General features: G+C 43.4%; 1 protein-coding gene across 5 annotated transcripts in view; it reads right to left on the bottom strand.

Annotated features, from left to right (window-relative positions):
* The window catches only part of RNF152 (ring finger protein 152), a 902,175-nt gene that overhangs the window by 569,450 nt on the left and 309,391 nt on the right, over window positions 1-23,334 (bottom strand). The gene's annotated exons all lie outside the window — the stretch shown is intronic.

Genomic DNA, 23,334 nt, shown 5'->3' on the forward strand with positions numbered 1-23,334 from the left:
TGAGGCTGAGCAGGGAAGGAGCCACTACGTACCCTACTGCTATGTAAATGGTTTTGCAGCAGGGATGTGGCGTAGCCCTGACTCTGTTCAAGCTCTACCTGGCCGTCTTCAAAAAAAATCTAGGGGGGGGGGCACTACCAATTCTGTCAAGCTGGGTACAGCATCCCTGGACTGGATGGCCTTAGCTGATGATGTTGTTTTGTTTGACCTGACCCCAATTTGGCTGCAGAGGAATGTAACCCTCTTCTTCAACTATGCAGTAGAAAACAACCTCAAGATACATGGTCAAAAGTCAAAGGTTATTATTTTATCCAATAAAAGGCAACCTAAGACCATGACATTGCACGTGGGAGGACATCCCCTTGAGAGAGTACAGTCCTTTAGATGCCTGGGGTATCATATCACCAACTCGAACTCCAACGAGGGATGGAAACAACAACAGGTAAGGGGAAAATGTGCACCCCTGTTTGTAAAAATGATGAACGTTTACTCCCAAAAGTCAAAGGTTATTATTTTATCCAATAAAAGGCAACCTAAGACCATGACATTGCACGTGGGAGGACATCCCCTTGAGAGAGTACAGTCCTTTAGATGCCTGGGGTATCATATCACCAACTCGAACTCCAACGAGGGATGGAAACAACTGGTAAGGGGAAAATGTGCACCCCTGTTTGTAAAAATGATGAACGTTTACTCCCAGCTGTGCCATTTCCCGCTACAACCTTTGCGGCAGTATTATAACTGTGGAAGCCGTTCCATTGTATGGTCTAGATCTTCCCCTGAACGATCTGGGGGAGTACCTTAACTCAGTTCAAGAGATGCTGTGGAAAAAAACAATGAGACATGCAAATTCAATTCCAAACTCACTCAGACATGGGTTTTGCTTAATCTCACTGGCAACTAGAGCCAAGTGGAGAAAATTGCCAGAGTTTGCTAAATTAATAAACCTGCCATCAATGTCCCTTTACCAGAGTTGGGGTGAAGATCAGACTAGAGAGTCGGGTGCTAGCATCACTAAATTTAAGGTACATATGATTGAAACATTTTCAGTAATTGCCTCTTCTAAAGAAGAGCTCATTGCAAACTTGTCCTCAGTAAAGAAGAAGCTCTTTAAACATGATTGGGCTGTCTCCTCAGACCAGGTGGGTACTTCTGCCCTGTATGGCGAGTACGCCAAATTTCTCACAAAAAGGGAAGTGATTCCAGGGTACATTCTCTTCTTTCCTTGCCCGAAGCTGAGGGAAATTTATCTCTGCTTTCGACTCAACCAAATTCCAACGCTGGAAAGAACAAGCAAGCAGAAATCGGGTCTGGGTATACAAACTTGTAGGGTTTGCATCAAAACACCTATTAACTAACTGTCCAGCACTGGTTGAGGAGAGGAATAGATATTTTGGAACTTGATTTTGAGTGACACAACGTGGTCTGGTTTGATGGGAGGGCAGCTACAGAGTCTGATGCTTACATTGTGTGGGTTTCTTTCGCTGTTAAGGAAAAAGATTGAAGAGCTAAGGGAATACATGTTTTACTTTGTTATAATTTTGGATTAACTTAATGCATTAGGATGATGCAATTGTAACAAGTTTTAATGTAAATATATTTTATGAGGCATCAAATTACATTTTATTGTCTTACATGTGAATAGTGAAAGATTTGTACACTTTTTGTTTGAACCAAAACCCTAACAAATTAAAAAAAAAAAAAAAAAAAAAGACTCTGACCGGGGCCTGTTTTTGGAAGTACAGCAACCAGAAGGCCCCAGGAAAGGGTGGCGTGAGGTGTCAGAGTGGTCCTACAAGGGTCATGTCAAATCCTTTGTACAATCGAAAGTCTCTGACCCGTTGCCAGAGGAAAGATAGGCGAAGGGAACCCCGCTTTCCACTACGATTGCGAATTGTGTTAATTGGCAAGTGTGAACCCGACAGAGGGATGCCGAAAGAAAGCTAAAGAGAAGGAAAGCCTGCTTTCTGATAAAAACTGAGCTATACATGAACTGTATTAGGAATACATAAACTATATACAAGAAAGGCCGTAGTGAACCCGACAAAGGGAGGCTCATTTGTACACGAAAGATCTGAGCCCGGCAGAGAGAGATCCCAGGGGCGAAAAGCAATTGCCCAAAGAACTTACGTTTATTTGTTTTCCCTTCCACGAAAAGGCGTGAAGAATAATACAACCTAGAACAAAAGGTGCCAACTTGTAGTTTCTTTAAACAGACATTAAGGCTTCTAAAGATTACGAGCGATATCCGAGAGACTGTATTGAACCCGACGGAGGGAAGACCGTTTTTGTAATAAGGTCCCGGGGCGAAGAGCAATCGCATAAAGAACTTTTGTTTGTTTGTCCTTTTTAAATCCGGGCAAAGAACAGTTGCCGGAGGTGCAAGATCACTGAGAACTTTTGTTTGTTACTTTGAATCAGCAAACCTTCTAAGGCAAGAGACTTTTGCAGAAAAGAGACAGCCTCTGAAGGGGTTTTGAATACTGTCGAACTGAACTGTGACCCTCGTGCTGTCAAGGCCCAAGAGTGTGCTGTGTGCCTCTTCCCGTGTTTCAAACATGGGGAAGGGAGACCCAGCCTCACCATCCGGACTTATCATTTTTAGAACACTTCTTTCTTTTCTGGTGAACATTATCCCACACTCTTTTTGTAATTTAGTAGTAAGGATTGGCAATTGTTTTTAGAAATGCCAGGCAAACCTCCCTTGTGGGCGGGACAAAGTCTGATATGCAAATGGATATTCCTCCTTTGTGAAAAGTAGAGTGAGCTAAAAGCAATGGCTGCAGACTCTCAAAGTTGGAAAAAACCACAGAACCGGTTATCATGACATGTTTTTTCTACAGAGGCGCCTACCTTTTTTGTATTTTTGGAAGGAACTTGGGGTTGGTCACCCTAAATTACCTGAGGGAACCCAGACATGGACCCCTTGCTCGGCACAGTTCCACCTTACTGGTGAGGCCCAACAAGGCTGAAACACGTGTATGGGGTTGCTGTTGGTACTCTAGTTCAAAGGAGGTTTGCCTGGAATTTCGGTGCTTGACTGCCCTTGTGGGCGGGACAAAGACTGATATGCGAATGTCCATTCCTCCTTTGTGAAAAGTACAGTGAGCTAAAAGCAATGGCTGCGGACAATCAAAGCGGGAACAAAACCACATAACCGTTTATCATGCCATGTTTTTTCTAGAGAGGGGCGCCTGCTACTTTTTTTGTAAACTATATAAAACGGGTGAGTGAATAAATTCAAGTGATCATTTTTGATTCATGATTGTCAGTGAATATTGTCTGTGACTGAAAAAGTGATGTCTGTTCTGAAATAGATTCAAACTTAACAATTCTTTTTACTCCACTCTTTAGTATAACTCTTCTTTCCTGCCTGGGGTCCGGAAGATGCAGAGTCCTGAGAGCACCCTTGGGACCCTGCAAAGGAACGAAGGGAAAAAGAGGGAGGGGTTCAGTTACCAAACCCCTGGAACCGAAAATCAAAAAGGTGGAATCTAGACCACCCACTCCAGAGAAGAAATGAGACCAGGAAGTGCTCCATCGAAGAATTTGAATTGTGAGAACAACCCCACTCTTCTCTGCTCTTTCCCAGGAGTGACATCATAAAAAAGATCAGGGGTGGGGGGGGGTCTGTGGGGTTCAAATACAGCCCGCAGGCAAAAAGGAAACTGCATTTTGCTATGTAGGGCCTAAAAATGCAGAGCATTGAGAAAACACACACATATGACTGCCAAATTGAAGGGCAGCATTTAATTATCAACTGCCACATCAAAATGCTGTTTCCAGAAAAATAAAATGAAATGGGCTTAAAAACGCAGAAATACAGTCTTTGAAATGTGAAAGCACAATTTTGATTGACAGACTGAAAGGCCAGCAATTAATTTTCAAATGGCAAAACAGGAAAACGCCATTTGCTTTGATAAAACAGAGACCAAGGAAATGTGTGCATTCTGCAGCTTGAAACAAGGAAAATGGAAAATGATAAGACACTGCATAAGTAAATTTAAAGGCATATATTAAGGAAAATGGTGGCTTGTCAGAAACTGCGAGAAAGAGGACTAACATGGAGTGTGCCATATCTGTGAATGGCAAGAACTAAAATCGGAGCCCTACCTTTCACTACAGTATGAAAAAATGAAAGGCACTTTAAAAAAAGAGCTGCATGGAAAAATAAAGCCATCTGCATCTGGGAATTAAGGAACCGTTTGCCAGTGAAACTCCAGTGCCTGTGCCAGTTTAATATAAAGTATAGTTTAAAGATGAACATTGATGGCATGGCGAAGGAGAACTCTGCATATGAATTGAGGTCAAGTATTAAAAGTCCTCCTGTGTAAAAGAAATTGTAGCATGTAAAATCACCAGTTTCTGTTCAGCAGAATTGGCATCAGTTTCAGTTCAGGAGAAATGGCTTCAGTTTCTGTTCAGAACACTCAGACAGCGACCCTCCCCAATCTTCTATCTATCTAAAACATCTTTTGAAGCCACAGCAGTGTCCAAGAAGAATGTATGGGGGTTGGGGCCAGCTCTCAAAGATATGCAACAAATGATCAATTAGCCGTGGGAGAAAGAATGGTAATGGGTTAATTGCAGGAAAAACCAACAAAGTAGATTTCTAGATCTCATGTTCAGTGGAGATTAAACTTAATATACAATTGAAGCCAAAATATACATATATGTTTAGAGGGTGCCATAGGTTTAGATGGACAATCATATTTTGTTATTTTTTTTTAGAAAACATATGTCACACAGTAATGGGACAAATACCACTGTAAAGCTTATACAAAGGTCTACCTGTTGAGTCTCAAACATTCGACCTTGGTAACAGGAGTTACAACCTACAATGTGTTTCTAGCACGCCAGAAAATGTTTGGGGGTAAGGGGGTGATAGCTTGATAAATTAGATATCTGTATAAACATTTTGGGTTGAAACCATTTTCATTTTTGAATAAATCAAGAAAAACCATTGTTCGAATCTGCAACTTTGTGCAGTTACAGGACTTAGGTCCAGCATGGGCATTCAAGTCGGTGGTCTTCTCACTCCTAATAGTTGGGCTTGGCAACTGAACAGGCCAATCAAAGAAAATAGGTTTGGCCTTAAATAAGGGGTTGCAAAATAGTCGTCCAATCAGAATTAATGACCAATGAGCTAGCATGTCATTATTTAGACATTTTTGAGGGAGTGGTGAAAGATTCATAAGGGGGCGCACAATGGAAATCCGGGAGACTGCTTGAAATTACCTGGGTTGGAACTGCTAAGATTACTGGAGGAAACCAGGAGAGGGAACAGAGGCTGGGAGCTATGACCAAGGAGAGGCAAAATGGAGAGATTGAGCCTGGAGAATATCCAAGACTGATGTTGGATTCTGATGGTCCCTATTCTGTACCTGAAAGATGACCTGAGCCTGGATGTCCTTTTTGCTGAGCCCAACCCCAGAGATATTTTTATAAGTTAAATTGTCCGACCAAACCAAGTCCTGTGGGATCTGTGTGATGTAATGTTTCCCTTTATAGATTGGGTGTGGCGGTTAAAATAAATCCTTAGCATTTTATTAAATAATAATTTAATTAATTCCTAGATATCCAAAGTACGCAGGGTGATTTTGTTGAAATTAACAACATTGCTTCCAGTGTGGATATAAATATAGTCTGTAAAGTAATTGGGTACTCTTATTTATTTTTGCCAAGTCCAAAGTTCCCTAAAGGGGATTGAAAATGCAATTTCCTACTGCTTCCCATTCCCCTGAACCCTGCCTTAAAGCAGAGGGGTGCCAAATGATAAAATGAATATCTGAATTTGTGTGTGCTGGGGCAGAACAGTATCTTCCCAAAGTTAAACAGAGTGGAGTCACTGATTTAAAAGCATACCTTCTTACTGAAAGTGAGAAAGTGGCGCCTGAGAGAAGGGAGATTTTGCCTTGCATAGTGCTGAAAGAAAAAGGGTTTCAAATATAAATAAAAAGTGTTCGTTCTGAAATGTTTGTTGTGCAAGAACACTGCCAGCATTGCTAAGAGTGCAGCGCAAGTCCAAATTCTTTTTACATGTGATTAAGTTAAACAAAAATGCTAGCATTCCCGAGTGCTCAGGGAGATTAATAAGACAGAGCGCTGCATGTGTGAAATTGTTTTTGCCAATAGAAAAGTGTGTCATATTATTTAAATTAGACTTCATATAAAGTAGAGCGTCAAGCTTATGCATCTTGTCATATTTCAAGGTGCTACATGCTACTAAAAGAGAACCCCAGGCCAAATGTTTTGACTGTACATGTTGTGGAGCAAAGAGTTTGTGATCAGCGATCTCCTGAACTGACTAGTGTTTTCAATTTGTAAAAAAACTATCATTAGGAAAGAAAAGCATTTGGTCCACGGAGTGAGGCGGCGTGATCTATGATTTTTATACAAATATAAATGTTCCTATTCTGTAATAAATATATATACTTTCTATACACCGGCTTATCTGTGCGACAGGGGTGAGGGACCTACGTGGTTCTATATGAATCACAGACAGGGGTAGACTGAACTTAAAAGGAATGTTGATGTGGCGCTTTTGATTTTGGAGGGGACCGAATGCCCTGTATTGATGGTTGCTGCATAAATATCTCCTACACCACTATAGCCTATACTGTTTTTCTGGCTATGGACGCCTGAAGGGGAAGTCGCACTATAGAGCCCAGGTGCTGCTGGTCTCCACAGCGTGGACACAACCACCCATGATGGGTCAGCCTCGCAGCTGTCCCTCTACTCCAGCACATGTGTTTGGACAGGAGTCCTGTGAAACATACCTTAAAAATAACATTCTTTTCTTTATATATGCATGGCTGGAACTTGTGGGTCGTTGAATGTAAAAGCTGTGGTCATTCGCAAATATAACCTAAAAAACAGAACATGCATTGACAGCATCTCTGGCATATCTGACAAATGTGCATATTATTCATTGTACGACTGTTCTGCATGCAAAGTATAGAAGGGCCCTAAACTGTACACAGTTTCCCTTACTCATGTATACACGTTCCCATCCCACCTTTAGCGATACGCCCCATAGAGTACAGCGGAGTCCCATGAAAAATGTGGTCCAGCTGTCAAGCTGATTTAGCAATCCATGCCACGCCTTATCAATCTTCACTCTATAGCTAGTATTATGTCACTGTACTAGTCAGCTTTACCAATAATTAAATAGCTCATTACATTATCATTACTATTTGCATGCACGGGAAGCTCCTTTTCTCAAGTCGGTGGTATTCAACCTACAGCGCGTTGAAGCCATAACAAATGGCAGTAGGCGCTGTACAAATTATCAAGCAACGTAACATAAGCAACAGGAGGCACTGATGCTGAATTACAAATGTAGCCAATAGAGTTCTGAATTGAGGACGGGGAACCAAAAGGAAAACACCCTGTAAACTCTCAGCAGCAATGAATAGGATTACAACGAGCGTATGTAGAGAGAGGTGTGGTGGAGTTGTCGATAAGACTAGCCTACAGGTCTTTCATTGGGTCTCACCCGAGGACTCCCTGTACCAGAAATATCCCAGAGTGCTGGGTGTGAGAAGGTGACACATGCCCATTGAGCAGAGAGTCATCGACACAACCTCTTCGAATACAGATCAGCGAGGAGAGCATAGCTATTCCCTTTAGAGGCAGAGCAAGGGGAAAGCATACTTCATTTATTTCCAGGAGGATAGGTGGGCAGCTACGCAAGGAATGCATAGAAATGGGATTTTGAAGGGTAGCGGTCTCAAAAGAGAAGTGAATCCTTTTCCAGTGTTTCACGAAAGCAGGCCTCTACCCAGCAGTGTGCCGTGTTTCATTGGATGGTATAAGTATTTGGGGTGATATCTGACATGTTCAGACAGTCACATTAAGAATTCAGGCCAAAGCCATGCAATGCCTAGTGAGCTGTGGAGAGTGCCTTTGAAATTAATTCAGAGAGACCCTGGCATCAAGTGAAGGACAGGTGTGCATCAGGAAAGTGCTTTTCGTTGTGTTATGAGGCAACCTATTGTTTTTCCATTGCACTTCAACGCCTTCTTACCAGCGCTGAAGTGCACTTTTCACTACAAAAAATATTGCCTTTGTCAATGTCGGTTTTGCAGGTTTCTAGTAAAGGCCAGGAAATAACACTTGCGAACGCTGGCTTGGCAAATGCCGGCGCACTGTTGATGTGCACGCCTGTGTTAGGATGACTGGAGCGAAGGTTGCCACCGTCAGCATAAAATAATCCGATCTACGTGCTGCGGCTCTACTGCTAGCGTTCCTGCCTGCAATGATTTCCCGCGGCTGCTGCTGATAAGAACCCACTGCCGTGCAATCAGCAACATCAGAATAACAAGAGCATTTACAGTAATAATGAAATGAAGGCAATTGTACGCGCTTGTTATGAATATGGAATTGAATATTACTGTAGTCGCAAGCCACTGCATGTGACTGGCTATCTCTGCGGTGTTTTGTCAAGCACACTGCAAATCATATCTGTCAGAACTGAACTTTGGCACTTCTTTTTTCCTTAATGGTTTAATCTTTCACTTTTTAATGCCCTTTTTTTTTTTTTTAAACAAGTGAGCTCTGTTGAAGCCCTACCACACTTAGCTGTCATACCGAATAATTAAACTGGCCGCGGCGTGACCTGGTCCACCTAGCCAGCGTGCAACACTACTTTAAAGCGACCTTTCGCTGAGAATGTTTGCACCGTTGCCTCCCGAGTTACTGGTGACCTACCCTCTTGTCCTGCATGCCACCAGGTTTGTTTTAAGGTCTAGCGTGCTCTTGTGAACTAGGACTGCCATATGTAAATCATAGCAACCTCACAATAAAAAGGAGCAGACGAGTCTGAACTGTTAGTAAATTAAGTTCAGACCAAATAGCAGGAACCCCCTAAAACATTTATGTCTCTAGCCTTTTCCACGGAGCAAACATGGGGGTCAATGTCTTCATACCCCATACCATTTAAGGTCCGGCTTGAACGAAGGCCCAGGGTGCCAGCGTGAGAAAAAGGGCCCGTTTTTTTGTCAAAGCGGGCTCGATTGACGAGTTACCTCATTGTGCGGCTAGTAAGTAATTTTGACCTGTGTCACTGAACACATTCTTTACAATGCACAATTTGCAACACCTTTTACCCAAAAAACAGTCTGTCAAGATGGGATCCAATTGGCATTTGCGATCTTGTCCCACTTTTTCCATTGGTGCCCGAGGGAATTTTATTACACAGCCCAACCCTGCTTAAGGTTACAAAACAAGGCCAAATGTTGCGATGGCAATTACCCATAAGTGCTGAAGGGAAATATGTTCCCCCTGAATTCCCATAAGGAATCATTATAGGCTGAGCCCACTCCTGCACTGAAGTGTTGAAACCTTGCCACTTCAGCTGCTGGATATCACCTGTGAGCTGTATTCAAACCTCACTCTGCGAGTGAGGACCTATCATTGCTAGCTCGTATTTCAGCATCTACATTGGTCCCCGTGATGGCTCATAATACAGACTTTATGCAAGGAGAGGGATTTAGGACATGCTTTGATGAATCCTGCTGAGTCATCACTGCACTGGCCTCTCACTTCATAACAAAAACGAAGGACATCCTGTCCTCACTCATCTACACCCCTCCCTTCTCCCTCACCCGCTCTCAGGCATTCCTTGGCCCCCCTCTCCCGTTTCCTCCTACTCTCCTTTTTCTCGCCCATATCACCAGATAAGGTCTCTAAACAAGTCCCCTCTATGAAAGTCTCTTCAAAACAGGTGCTCCTTTGCTCCTCTAGAACCACCAAGTACAACATCGCCTCCCTTGCTCCAGCCTGGGCGTATTTCTGCAATCACTCCTTTGCCACTGACTGGCTCCTTCCCGCTACTCAAGTACTCCCTTGTGCACCCCCTCCTCAAAAAACCTTCTGCTGACCCCTTCTGCCCAGCTAACTACCGCCCTATCTCTGTTACCCCCTTCCTGGGCAAACTCTTAGAGAAACTGGTCATCTCCCAGCTGATCCACCACACTGAATCTGTTGGTTGCCTCCACGAACACCAGTCTAGCTTCAGAGCAGCCAGAGGCACGGAAACTACTCTCCTGAGCACCAGTGAAGACTTGCTTGCAAATCTCGATTCCAACTCTCCTTCTGTTCACATCCTACTTGACCTTTCCTCTGCGTTGGATGTGGTCAATCATGCCACCCTTATAAACCGGCTCCATGTTACCTTTGGCATCATGAACCTGGCACTGGACTGGTTGACCACCTTCCTCTCTCAACGACCATCCCAGGTTCAACTGGGCCCTTTTCTCTCCCTCACCGCACTCTCCACCTGTGGCATGCCTCAGGGCTCTAACCTCTCCCTGTGGCTCTTCAACATCTACCTTGCCCTTCTAGTCGATTTAATCTCTCCCTTCTCTCCTCAGTTCCATTGTTATGCAAACGACATGCAGCTCACCTTCAAGCTTCCCTCCACTGCTTCTACTTCTTCCTCTCTCATTCCAGACTGACAGCTATCCAGGCATGATGTGCTGCTAACGAGCTCTGCCTTTATGCCATTCAGACTGACATCCTTCTCACCAGGACCCCAGCTCCCTCCTCCCCTCCTACTCTCTGGCCTTGTGAGGCAAAAAATATTGGTGTCATCTTCGATTCCTATCTCTCTCCTTCTCTCCTCACATCACTGACCTTGCCAAGAAGGGCCACTTTCAGCTGCACCTCCTCAGAGGCATTCTCCCTTGCCTCATGTTCCCTCAGAAACTCAATGTCTCTAGAGCTCTGGTCCTCTATACTCTGCACTACTGCAACAGCCTCTTCCTCAATCTGCTTAAATCCTCAACTAATCCAGAATAGGACTGCAAGACTTCTCTTTGACCTCAAGCCCAAGGACTGCATCTTTCCAGCCCTAAAATCTCTCAACTGGCTCCCGGATGCATCAAGGATCAAGTTCAAGACCCTCTGTATCATCCACAAGGCTTTCTGGAGTCTGGGACGGACCACACTACATCCAACTCTCTCTCCTTAAATACCTCCCAGCTAGAGCCCTTCGGTCTTCTGGCTCCAACTCTCTACAGAGCAGACACATTTCCAAGCAGAGAGAGTGGAGGGTAGATCTCTCTCTTTGGCTTGTGCCTCCCTCTGGAATGGCCTCCCCACCCCTCTCAAACTTGAGCTGGATCTGCTTAAGTTCTGGAAGCTTCTGAAGACCCTCCATTTCTCTTCTTCCTTCCCTCTCCCCGTCCTCTGCTCATCTTACCCTATGCCGCATTTCACTGGCTGCCTGGTTCCTTATAATTCACACAGGGCACCAGGTTTTCCTCGCTTATTCTACCCCAGCACCTTTGCTCCCCTGCCCCCCCCCCCTTACCTGCCCTTGCCCGTCCGGGCTCCCTCCCCCTGAACTAGCCTGGCTGGACCTGCACTCCTATTGAGCCCATCCAGCACCTTCTTTGCACTTAGCATGCAGACCTCTTTCCTCTGCACTCTCTGCATTCCCCTGGAACTTGTGCACTTAGCACTCGCCTAGTCCAGGGGCCCTTAGCCCCCCCCAGCACTTGCATGCTCTCTACTCCAACCTGCACTTCCTTTCCCTCCTCAGCATTAGTGCACTCCACTCTGACTGGCACTCCCCCCCCCCGCTCTTCGCCTGCCTGCTCTTTTTGTTATTGCACTTGCACGATTCGAAGGACACAAGGCCTAGGAGGACAGTTTTTGTTTGTTTATTCTTCATCTGCCCCCCCCCCCCCCTTGGCGTGTTGCGCCTTGAAACACCATTTGCTGTATAGACACATTATAAATACCCTATAAAATAAATTAATCACTGATCCCCAGCGTAAAGTCTCCTCCCATGTGGCCAGGGTTTGCAGCCGCTAACCTATCCGGACCTCAGGGTTGGAATTCTGAGGGGGAGATCACACGGGAGATGATGGCAGTCAGGGGGAGGTGATGGCTCCAACAGGAGAGACTATGTATTCTTCCCTTGATTGTGAAGAAGAAACCCTAATCCCAAAGTTTTTAATGGCCTGCTGTCGTTATTCAGAACCCTTTAATGGTAAGGGCTTGAAACCTACTTCTGTTAAACATCTTCAACAAAACTTCATTCATTTGTCATATGTGCATAACATCTCTAAAACTCATCTGACATCTTATGTTCATGATGATTGTTATGTAGACAAAAAAGTGTTCAACTAAAACTCGAATCACTATGAAAATATTTTGGACTTCAATTCCCAGAAAGCTTTTAGTACTGTGATGAAGAAGAAGATTAACGAGTCCTTGTGGATCAACAACAATACCAAGAGCAACGTGCTGTCTAGTTGTTATTCATTCAATCCATTACGCGGGACATTTAAATCCAAAAATCACTTGCAGGTGAGAGAATGTGAAGGAGAAGTTGGATCGGCCTGCAGAGTACACGGAGCAGGAAGCAAAGCTGCAGAGAGAAGCAGATGTGTGGGACTGAACCTGGCTGAAGGAGAGAGGGGCTGCCACTTGTCAACCCGATGTACCGGAGTGGCAGTAGAACCAATGGAGACTGACGGGCTGCAGGTAAGTTCAACAAAGAAAGCGGCTACTGCAGACAAGACGTCCACGACGGTTACCAGTCATTTGGTCGAATGACCATTTGGTCGACACCAAATGGTCGATTTTTTTATTTTTTGGACATTTATTTTTTGTTTGGGGGGGGGGGGGGGGGTTCCCCCCCAACCCCCCTTTTTATATATTATTTTTTTTTAAACAAACAAAATGAACAAAAATATATAAATAAATAAATAAAAAAAAACCGACCATTTTTTTTTCGACCATTTGGTTTCGACCAAATGGTCATTCAATCTTTTTTTTTTTCGACCAAATGAGCGGACACCGTCCACGACGCTGTCAAACCAGAAAGCAGCGACTGTATCAGCGAGGAACCACAAAGTCGGCAGAAGACCTGAAAGAGGAGGTTGTTGAGCTGCGGATGTCATACCAGAGGCTGGGCTCTGCCACTACAGTGAACCACGAGTCAGAGAAGCTAGGAAATACTGGTGGTTTGGCCCTTTGATAGTGGTGACCCCGGGCGTTCCAACAGGCACATGGACAATTAAGTGAACGTTTTGAAAATCAACCAAATAGATTTACAGAGCGAACAAGAGGGCAAACATGGTACAATTTCCCTGATAAGAGAAGTCGGTTGTGGGAAACCTGGAACCAGCATTGCCATAAGCCAAAAGACATTGTAAGATAAACAAAGAGGCAAAAGGTGTTCAATTAACATGACATGAGATGTCAGTTGGGGGAAATCTGGAACAAGCACTGACAAGAACCAAGAGCCATTGTAAGTTGACAGAAAGAGCTTGAACAAACCCTCATACAGGGGATGTCAGTATGGGTGAAATTGGTGCAAGTACTACTTGAAGTCAACAAAGTTATGCTGCTGAGGAAGTAAATTTGTGTGATATTTAAGAGAAATATGAATGTTGCAGCGAGACCTGATAACCGCATCATGTAGTGAACCTTTTTGGAAAGAGATACCTGGCAGGAGAGTAAACCAGGGGATCTGTGTGAGCCTAAAAGGGGATATTCCTGGCAGGAGAGTAAACCAGAATTATCCAGCTTCAGTTGAACCTTTTGGAAAGAGATACCTGGCAGGAGAGTACTCTAGGGGATATATGCGAGCCAAAAGGGGGATATTCCTGGCAGGGGAGTATACCGGGAAATTCAATGTTGTGTTGAAAAGCAGTTTTTTGTCCTATTAAGTCTTTATTGAAATTGGATATTTCAGTAGAGGAGTTCCCTATGATGTCATCAATGACATTTGTGATGTCATCTTTGATGTTCTGGGTGTTCGTCTTTGCAGTGCACGGTGGTGGCGCGAGTTATGTTTGCTTAGTTTACTATAATTGGTGAATTTCTGAGGTTTTTCGGTTTTACTTGTCACCATAACGTTCCTTCAACAACATTTTTTTCATTGATATATATATATATATATATATATATATAAATATATAATTTTGCACAACCTGGTTGAAGTGACAACAGAAATTATATTGTACCTTTTGATTTTGTATGTCACTGTGAAGGTCAGATGTATTTTGAACACAAGGTCAACTTACTTTAGTTTCATAGGTATGGACATTTTGGCCTTTTCCAAACCCATTTTCTTCAATATAAATGTGGCTAATGTTGAGAACATTGCAGAACTGTGTCCACCTCTCATTGCTGACCACTCAAATGCCCACACCATTGCATTTCTATAGAGCTAAATGTACCTTCACTATAGCGGATCACAAAATTCCAAAGGTCCCTTATTCCCAAAAATCCCTTGTCAACATGCTACAAATTAGTGTAGCATGTTGATAAGTGTTCAATACAATGTCAAGTAAAAATGTGTCAATACTTTATGTCTGATTAGTAAATGATGAATCAATTTTGCTTTTGTCTTTACAACTAACATTAAATTGCACTGAAGTACGGGGAATAGAAACCCTGAGATAATTGGCCTCAGAATAGGTTTATACAGAATGCCATATAAATGGGAAGTTGCCAGTTCGCTGCAGGTTCCATCAGCAAGTCTCCTCACAGAGTGGCATTCCTGGTTCAGCACGACTCGAGCAGCAAGCACAATAGTGGATCGTGGCCTAGAACCCAAAGCAGAGCAAGAATTCAAGAGGCATGAAACACAGGCAGCACATCCACACATAGTGTGAACTTTGTTTCATTGAGGGACTGAAATCCCTCAAAGCACAGGCAGCCAGAATATGAGGCTGCTCGGCCACCAGAATGCCTAAGCCTGGGCCCAAGTTATCAGACACCATATTTTAGCCCTCCAACCACAGGGGAAAAGAAGATGGACCCAAAATGAATTATTGAAAGAGACCCAACATTTGGCAAAAAGTGGGGTAAAGGCACGCACCCACACATGTGGAATTGCTGGAAACCCATAGCCTTCATTAGAATATTGTGAGGAATCCTACAGATCCCCCACTGAAGCCCTACCTAAAGTCTCCGCCCAGGTGGCCAGGGGCAGGCAGACGCTTCCTGATCCCAACCCTGGGGGTGGTGTACTGCGGGAGGATCACCTGGCTGGAGACAGGGCTAGGGTAGTGAGGAGATTCCATGGGATGAGACACAGTATTTTTCTCTAACAGGGAGATTCTTACCGCTGTGCTTGAAGAGGTCATGGCTTATTGTCATTTTAAGGTCTCAAAAACTCTTATTAAATCTAAAGTGGTAAACACTAAGCTTGTATCACCAAAGTATATTGTTCCAAAAGAAAGAATCTTTTCTGGTCCTAAAATCAAATGCCTCCTCAATACCAAGGGTGCACTACAAGGAATGTCAGAAATGTTGTCTTCGCTAAACCATCTTCCTCTAGCAAAGTTAAAACCTACAGCCCCTCTGTTAAATTTACTAAGGGAATTAAATCTACCCTTACAATTATTCAAGAAGTTGAAAAACCCAACTTTGATGGAGTAAACTACATGTCCCAGAATGTCCATGTCCTACATGGACTGAGTCGAATAAGAGGGCTGAAGAGGCATGTAGATGTAGTAGTCAGGCAATTAGGCCTAACAGCCTTTGCCAGGGTCTGGCAATTGAAACTAACGGCTCACACCTGAAGCCAATTGCCAAACCTGAGAGGCATAAAAGGCTGCAGCAGGAGAGGAGAGAAGGAAAGAGATGTTGCAGGAGTTGGAAGTCTGGCAGTAGTAGTAGTAGTAGAAGAGCATGAGGCTGGCAATTCACGAGGAAGTATGATCACAGAAAGGACGCCGGAATGTGGAGACATCGGATTTCACCTGCAAGTTCTGAGACAGTCCTGTGTTCTCAAAACCTGCATGGCTGGGGCCTGCACCGGGAAAGATGTGCTGAGAGGGGAGTTTTCCCCATGTGCGCCTAGTGGATGCGATTGCAGAGCCGTGACCATGCTGAAGCCCAAGGCCCATAGCAGAAAGCAAGCCGAGGGACAGAGGAGTGAAGGAGACTCCCAATTGGAGTGGCCGGACCAGAGACAACAGTGCTGCAGAAGGGTGTGGGTCCCAAGTGTGCCCAAAGCAGTAGCAGAAACTGATAAAGTTGGAAAACTTACCAGCTCGAAAGTAACTTGTGTAAATTCAAAACTGAATATAAACTGTTCATCGTCGTGAAATTCCTTTCTGACAATGTAAATGTAACACGCGCGCTAAATCTTTAAGCCGTAGTGTTCAAGTAAGAAGAAAAGTATCCCATTTCCATGTTGAACAATTTACTGTTGACAGAGTGGTCACGTGTCCGTAATTAAGAAGGGAACGCATGCTAGATATTATTCCGAAAAGCTAAAGTTGACTTTCACAAGAGTTACAAGTGAATGCAGCATCAAAGGAAGGTTGCATTTGACCAGTTGTATTTTCCAATAGGAGTTTGAAATTCTCTCCACGATATTACATGGAAATACAATCACTTGCAACCCTTTAAGGTTAAAGATCTATCTTAAAGAGTGATTGTGTGTGCCTAAACCTTGTAGAATTCTAAACATTTATTCTTTAAATCCAGAAGTTATTGTACTGAAGAGGAGAACAAGCAATACCCAAGCCAAGAAGCAAACCCTTTCCATGGTGAAACAAGTCATATTTAGATCTGTTCACCTGAGCTGCAAGGTTGTTAAAGGTCCTGTGTCCTCCGATACAAGTGGGGCATTGTGCCCTGAAGCTGGAAGAGTGAAAATAAAGCTGCTGGCTAGTTACTGGAACCACAAAGGTGTAAACAAAGCTGGGGAAGGGAATTCGATGCTTGGAAAGAAGATTAAGACAATCTGTAATGCTAAAGACTGCTGAAGTTGAGAGAAAGTCAGTCTTGGAGAAGAGGCAAGTTATACTTGTGGTAGTAAGGCAGACAGCAGAGGGAAAGAGGCTGCCCTTTTCTTGGAGTATAGGAAAGAAGAGTGTCTTGGGTACCTGAAGAGGTCGAGGTCTTTTGTCTTCATACGCCTTATAATTCTGAAGTATAAAGTCAAAGCAGAAATACATGAACTGTGGTGATGTATAACACACTCCGTGGATGACACAATTAAGTTGGTTGAAGTAGTGGCATATTGTGGAACAGAGGATTCTGTAATAGAAGGGTGGTTGTCAAGAAGAAAGCAACAACCCAAAGAGAAACATCTTGACAATTATACTAAATATAATGGAGATCCTAACCAATTGTGAAGATGCAGAAGAAGTTGTTAACCTATTCTTTAAACTGTATCAAACAATCTTGGAAAGAAGATATCCAGGATTACCACTGGTGCTTTTTTCTTGGCTGGAATTGGAAGGGGATCTTTTCAACGGAAAGCTGAAAAATTGTTTCTAGTGGATTTTTGTTTGATGAACTTTTGTTTTGACATAGAACTTCGAATAACAGGTATAAGACTTTTCCTTCCTTTTGAACATTTGGAAAATTGACTTTAGGAAACCATGGGAAAGACATCCAAATATTGTTTTATTGTTGTTTATTCTTTATGTTGTTTATGATTACCTTTGAATGTTTTGTTTTTTAGTGTGAGGGACAGTTTGACTATGTTAAAAGTTATTCCCTTTGTCTTTAGACCAGGTAGGAAATTCCCCGATAGAGCAGGACAAGTGAGCAAGTATTTGGAACTTTATAAAAAAGAAAAAAGTTTAATCTTGAGAAAACTACAAGCAGTTGTCCGCCTTGCATTACTGACTCCTCACAATACCCAAAGGCTAATGGGGAAGCTGACCCACCAATCGGAACTGTCATTGGAATAAATAGAGCCCAAGGCACAATTAAAAAATGAAACACAAATCACTAGTCTGTGTAGGAGTTCGGATGGCATTCCAGATAGTTGGTACTGTGGTAGAGAGGAGCAGGAGAAGCAGAGTGAGAGAGCAGGTGGTGACCAAGCCAAAGAAGCCAAACTGAGAGTTGAAACGTGCTTTGACTAACGGTGGATGATGCCTGCAGGGGGCCTTGACCAAGAAGCTTGTTACAAGCGGAGGATACTATAGAGAAGTAGAAAGGAAACTGCCTCCTTGGGGCTCTAGCCCAGACCCTGGTGGTAGTTGCAAAGTCACCAGAACGGAAAAGAAGATTTGTAACAGTGAGAAGCTAAGAAGAGCCTGTGGCTCAAGCCAAGAAAGGTTATCCTTAACTGGTGGTTACAATTACTGAAGCCAGTGAAGTACTAGGTGGGGGTGGGATCCCTACCCACAGAGAACCATTAGTGCAATAGGGGGAACCTAAAGTTGTTTCTCAAGCAAAATTATGTCGCCTGGCTGGAGTCCAGGAAGAATGCTAACCAATGGGAACAGCTGCCAACGCGGATTAAATAGTGTGATGGGGGAATTAAAGTCCCTAAAGCTGTGTACATTGAAGGATGCTTTCCTGGGTACACACTGTGATGAAATTACTGATGCTCTGCAGGATTAGTGAATACAGTTTCACACAACCCCCCAATACTACCAAACCAGAGGTGATCCCAATCAAACGTGAATACGGGAGAGAAAAAGAGAAACAGAAAGAGAAAGAGAGAACGAGAGAATGAGAGAAAGAGAGACAGAGAGACACAGAGAGAGACAGAGAGAGACAGAGAGAGACAGAGACAGAGAGAGAGAGAGAGAGAATGTCTTCCCCCACCCCCGCATACTTTCCCTGCACATGCATGTATTTGTCTCTATCCAGATGCATGCACAATTTTAAAAGGGACTACTTCTAATGCTTTGGGCTGGAGATGCCCTGTTTTCCAGTAACAGATGCGTATTTGAAAACCCTTTTCCCCCTCACATATTAGACTTGACTCTGCCTATAGATTAAAAGAAAGGGCAATAAAGAACATTTTGCACTTCCCACAGTACTTAATCGATAGAATTCTTCCTTTCAGCATATATTTTGTTGCATCCCATCCAGTCTTTACTATGGTCTCCAGCAGCAGCATTAACTGCATGATGCCTCCTAAGCTATAGTGGGTCATGATTCCACTATGATCTAAACAACTCAACACCAGCTTCAACCACCAACTGTATTTGCAAATAATACTTACATTTACAAAGTCAGTGGCAGCCAAAATGCTTTCAGATTAGATTTTCATATATACACATCACACAGAACATTTGGAATTTTCCACCATCACATTGGACGATTTAGGGAATTAGGAGAGGCTTCTTTTAATTTACCTTTTAAGATGCAACTTCTGGTTTTCGGGAGGGCCATTCCTAAAGTAAACCCTCGGCGGCTCATTTTGAAATCAATCGCCATGCGCAAAATGGTCTTCCTTTCATGGAATGACGTAATCCCCTCAATGGACAGTTCTTTCCTTTTAGTAAGTTAGTCCTTCTGCTCTCCAATCTCCAGTTTGTTCATATTCTCAATCTCATCTCCCAATACAGCCTCCTGCCTCCATTATATGCATATGCAGTTGTATACTTCCTAATACAACTCCTGATTTGTCAGTGGTGTTGTTTTCCATCCACCAGACTAAAAAGGTGGGAGGGATGCTGTACTCTTTCTGAAGAAATACTAATGTGTTTTACTCAAATTTCTGCTTCATCATTGCTAACTTGGTCAAAACCTATATTTTGAGATTCTGTGATATTGTGCAATAGAATTTGACACATTTTACACATTTACAGGCAATTTGAAAAATGGAGATGCCCTAGTCTATTTTACATAATCTGATAGGTACTACTCTTATCTGCAAACTGTCCAAATTTCAAGTAGATCGGATGCGGCATGGTGCTGCACCGCTTAGAATCGTTTTTACACATTTTAAGTATATTCCTCTTCATGTTAAATGCATGCATTTCTTTGGTGGGCAACTATAGCAGTTCTCTGCCAGAGGGCAGAGATGATACATAGCCTAAATATTCCCTTTCTATGTCACCACTATCCAAAGCCAATGAATTCACTTGGTGTGCGTATTCTGAATGAACTTTGACCTTTACTAATCCAAGGCAGATGTCTCTTCGCAGTGCATCTGCATGTGATTTCCCCTCTTCAGTTGACCTCTCATAGGTGATTATCTTTGACATTGATAGATGATGGACTGGGTTACAGATTCGCTTTGAAATTGAAGCCTTGCGTTCATAAATGAGGGCCTGACGTAAATGTATAGAGTTTGTCTGCTTTGAAACATGTCTTGCATACAATAAAGGAGCATTTTAAAAGTGGTCCTAAAAGCCATGTGGCTGGACCATGACATCTCCTAACTTTCTAACTGGTTCCAACCGGATGGTAGTGCCATGTACTCTTTGTGTATCTTATTTTGAATTTCTGGGCTAAGCCATGCACTGACATGTAAAGAGGCAAAGTATTTCCATTTCTGTTTCTCGGCAGTTTAGAATTAAGTTATTCACCTGATTCAGGCATATTATTTCAACTCTCTAATGCAAAAACTCTAAGTACATATATATATGTGAGAATGCATTGAAATCTTAAGTCCTAGAAAATACATGTAGTTTTCTATGTCACAGGATTGTCGTTTTTGATTTCCCGGGCTGGATCGTTTAGGCACAGGAAATCACACATGGCTTAAAGAAAATATGTAATGGAATTCTATCGAAACATGATAGCAAAATGTGCATTCTGACAAGTGTCTTTTAGATTTGGACACAAAACAAGAGGCAGAAATCTCAAACAATTTACAGAGTTCATGTTCATTGGTTCTCTTGCTCTGCCAGGAAGGCCTTACACATGTCTTAATTCTAGGCCTCATTTCAGTTATAAAATCCCTGACCGAGTGTTACTGTTCCTTGGAGGATATGGCCAACCTTCTCAGGGCTATCAAAGAGAGGGTTTATTGGGTGGGACCTACATTGTTGCTTTGGGGGAGGCCAGCCAAGACTAACAATTTACTTATCCGTGCTAACGTTCTTTCGACTGGATGTTCCTCCCACGTATTCCTCATCTTATGATATCTCCATAACCTGCTTTTGCTGTTCAGAATTTCTTTTCCAGCAGGGTTCGCTGCGCATCAATGCCGGTCGACTCTATGTCCCTCGAGGGCCTCCGTCTCTATGTTAACGTCAATGGTATATAGCACGCACCGACAGTTGCCTTCATGTAGTGGTTTATCCTACGCCCAACAGCTACTCAGAGTGATGGGGGTGAAAACAAAGACAATCCATGTGCCCATCTCCTTCGTAGACTTTCTTCGAACAACACCTTCTCAGACATTGGGAAAGAAAAATTCAACCTTGTAAAGAGTAGCAACACAAGGTGATCTCGACTACTTTGGAGACGATTGAAATCTGAAGGTGTCGTAAATCTCCCCCCGTCTCACCTGTGATCGGGATCTCCCTTGTTCGGCCGCAGGTCTCTTCCTGTGGGTGGTTCGGGTCTTGAATAGGCTCGCCCGAGCCTCGTCAGGTTGCAGAGCGCGTTCAGAGTTCCGGGAAGTTCGTGGTTCCAGGGTGTCCAGGATTAGCGATAAACAAGCAATGTAGGGGGGAAGTCCAGGAACAGGAAAAAAGGCAAGGAAGGAAGTATGAGGATCAAGGAAGCAAATGTAGAGAGCAAACACGTCGGGTCACTATCGAAGATCGCGTTGAGATGCGCGGACCCGCAAGGGCGTGACCAATTTATAGTACGTGCTACGACGTGAAAGCTAGTTCGTAGCACAGAGCTTGGTACGGCCATGTTGGGAGGAACAAGGAGTACAAGCCCTTCGTGACAATGACCATGAGGTCCAGAAGGGGCAATTTCGCCGGGTCATGACAGCAGGGAGCTGCGGGGGAGGGGCTATTTATACCATATGTCCTATTGTGTCATGCGTAAGCGGCCCAAAAGGACGTAGATAGGACGCAGTAGTGTCGAGTTTTTTCCAATGGAAAACGTTTAATAAATATACCGAGGGTTCCCAGCTTGACGACGGGGAATATTCTAAGCATGTGAATCCATGAAAGATTCAATGCTGGAGAAGAGTCCAGACTATAATGCTTGGTGAATGTGTGGACAAAGGACCAGGTGGCTGCCGCAAAAATATCCCAAATTGGGACTCCCCTATGTAAGGCAGAGGAAGTAGCCATGCCCCTGGTCAAATATGCTCCGATACCCCCAGGAGGATCGTTTCCAGCTAATTGGTAGCATTCAGAGATTCCTAAAATGATCCACCTGGATAAGGTTTGTTTAGAGACCGCAATACCCATTTTATGGCCTGTGTAACCAACAAAAAGTTGATCATCTTGTCTTACTTTAGACATCCTGGAAATGTAGAAGCTAAGTGCACATCTTGGGTCAAGCCTTTGTAACCTCTCCTCTTATTTCAAGGATGAGGTGGAGGATAAAAAGAAGGTAGCATGATTTTTTTAGTTAAATTAAATTCCGACACAATTTTTGGTAAAAATGTAGGTTAACCTTAAGGACCACTCTATCCTTAAAGAAGTGTTATGGATTACGGATTATGGACAAGGAGCCTGCTAAGACAGTTGGTCACACATCAAGCCCTTTACAGATGAAACAGTCAATAGCCAGTGGCGGCAAATATTAGTTGAATATAATGCACATGCTTCCAAATAATACGTGTTTTTGACAAGGAGCACAGGCAGACGTGCTGTAGAACATGTAAATTGCAAGAGGGCAGGAAGTCGTAGCTTTCCCCTCCAGCAGAGAAACCTAACCGCAAATGGCAACTTCCTATCTTAAAGGGCAAGTAGCAAGGTCAGGAGATGCTTTTTACACCATTTAGCTCTGATAAGCAGTTGAAGGAAAGGAAGCACCAAAATACACGCGCACAGTTAAGAGTGTGTGGAAGCAAGTGACATGCCTTACCCCTTCAGAAGCCCAGTTAATATAATGGAGTTTGAAGTTGTGTGGAAGCAATTGACACGCTATACCCGTTCACTGAATGGAAGCCCAGTTACTATAGTAGAGACAACCAGTGGACACAGACAACACCTGTCTCTCATAAGTTTGCACATAGGAATGTTGTATGTTCAACAGACAAGGGAACACTAAGTGGCAAGCTTTAACCTCACAAAGAGCGGATGTGACACATAGGTCTGATTCCTGTATTACATATAAAACTCTACCTGGATTAAGGGGAAAGAAGATTCGAACAGCAATCAGCAGACTCAGGTCTTGGGGTCCGGAGAGCGATCAGTCACAGATCTCAGAGCCGAGGCGAGAGAGAAAGATAAGCACGCCCAGCTGGACAGGAAGGCGTGGTCGGGTGGTGTGCAGCACATCTTTTCCTAAAGCGTGAGTTAAATGTGGAGTCTGGCTGTGTGCATGAACTAAAATGATCACTTGTTCTTTTCTCTATTAATGTAAACCAAGCTCTTCGCTCACATAGCAGTTATTTTCACATGTATGGTAATGTGCTATGTTATAGTTGTTTCTGTTATGGCTTGTGCAATGCAAATTAGAGCTTGTAGAAGATAGGTGTGATATTAAAAATATATGAACCTACTACCCTCAATGTCATAT

The sequence above is a fragment of the Ambystoma mexicanum genome, chromosome 5p (genome assembly GCF_040938575.1).
Source record: "Ambystoma mexicanum isolate Mex_15411 chromosome 5p, UKY_AmexF1_1, whole genome shotgun sequence".
Classification (NCBI taxonomy): Eukaryota; Metazoa; Chordata; class Amphibia; order Caudata; family Ambystomatidae; genus Ambystoma; species Ambystoma mexicanum.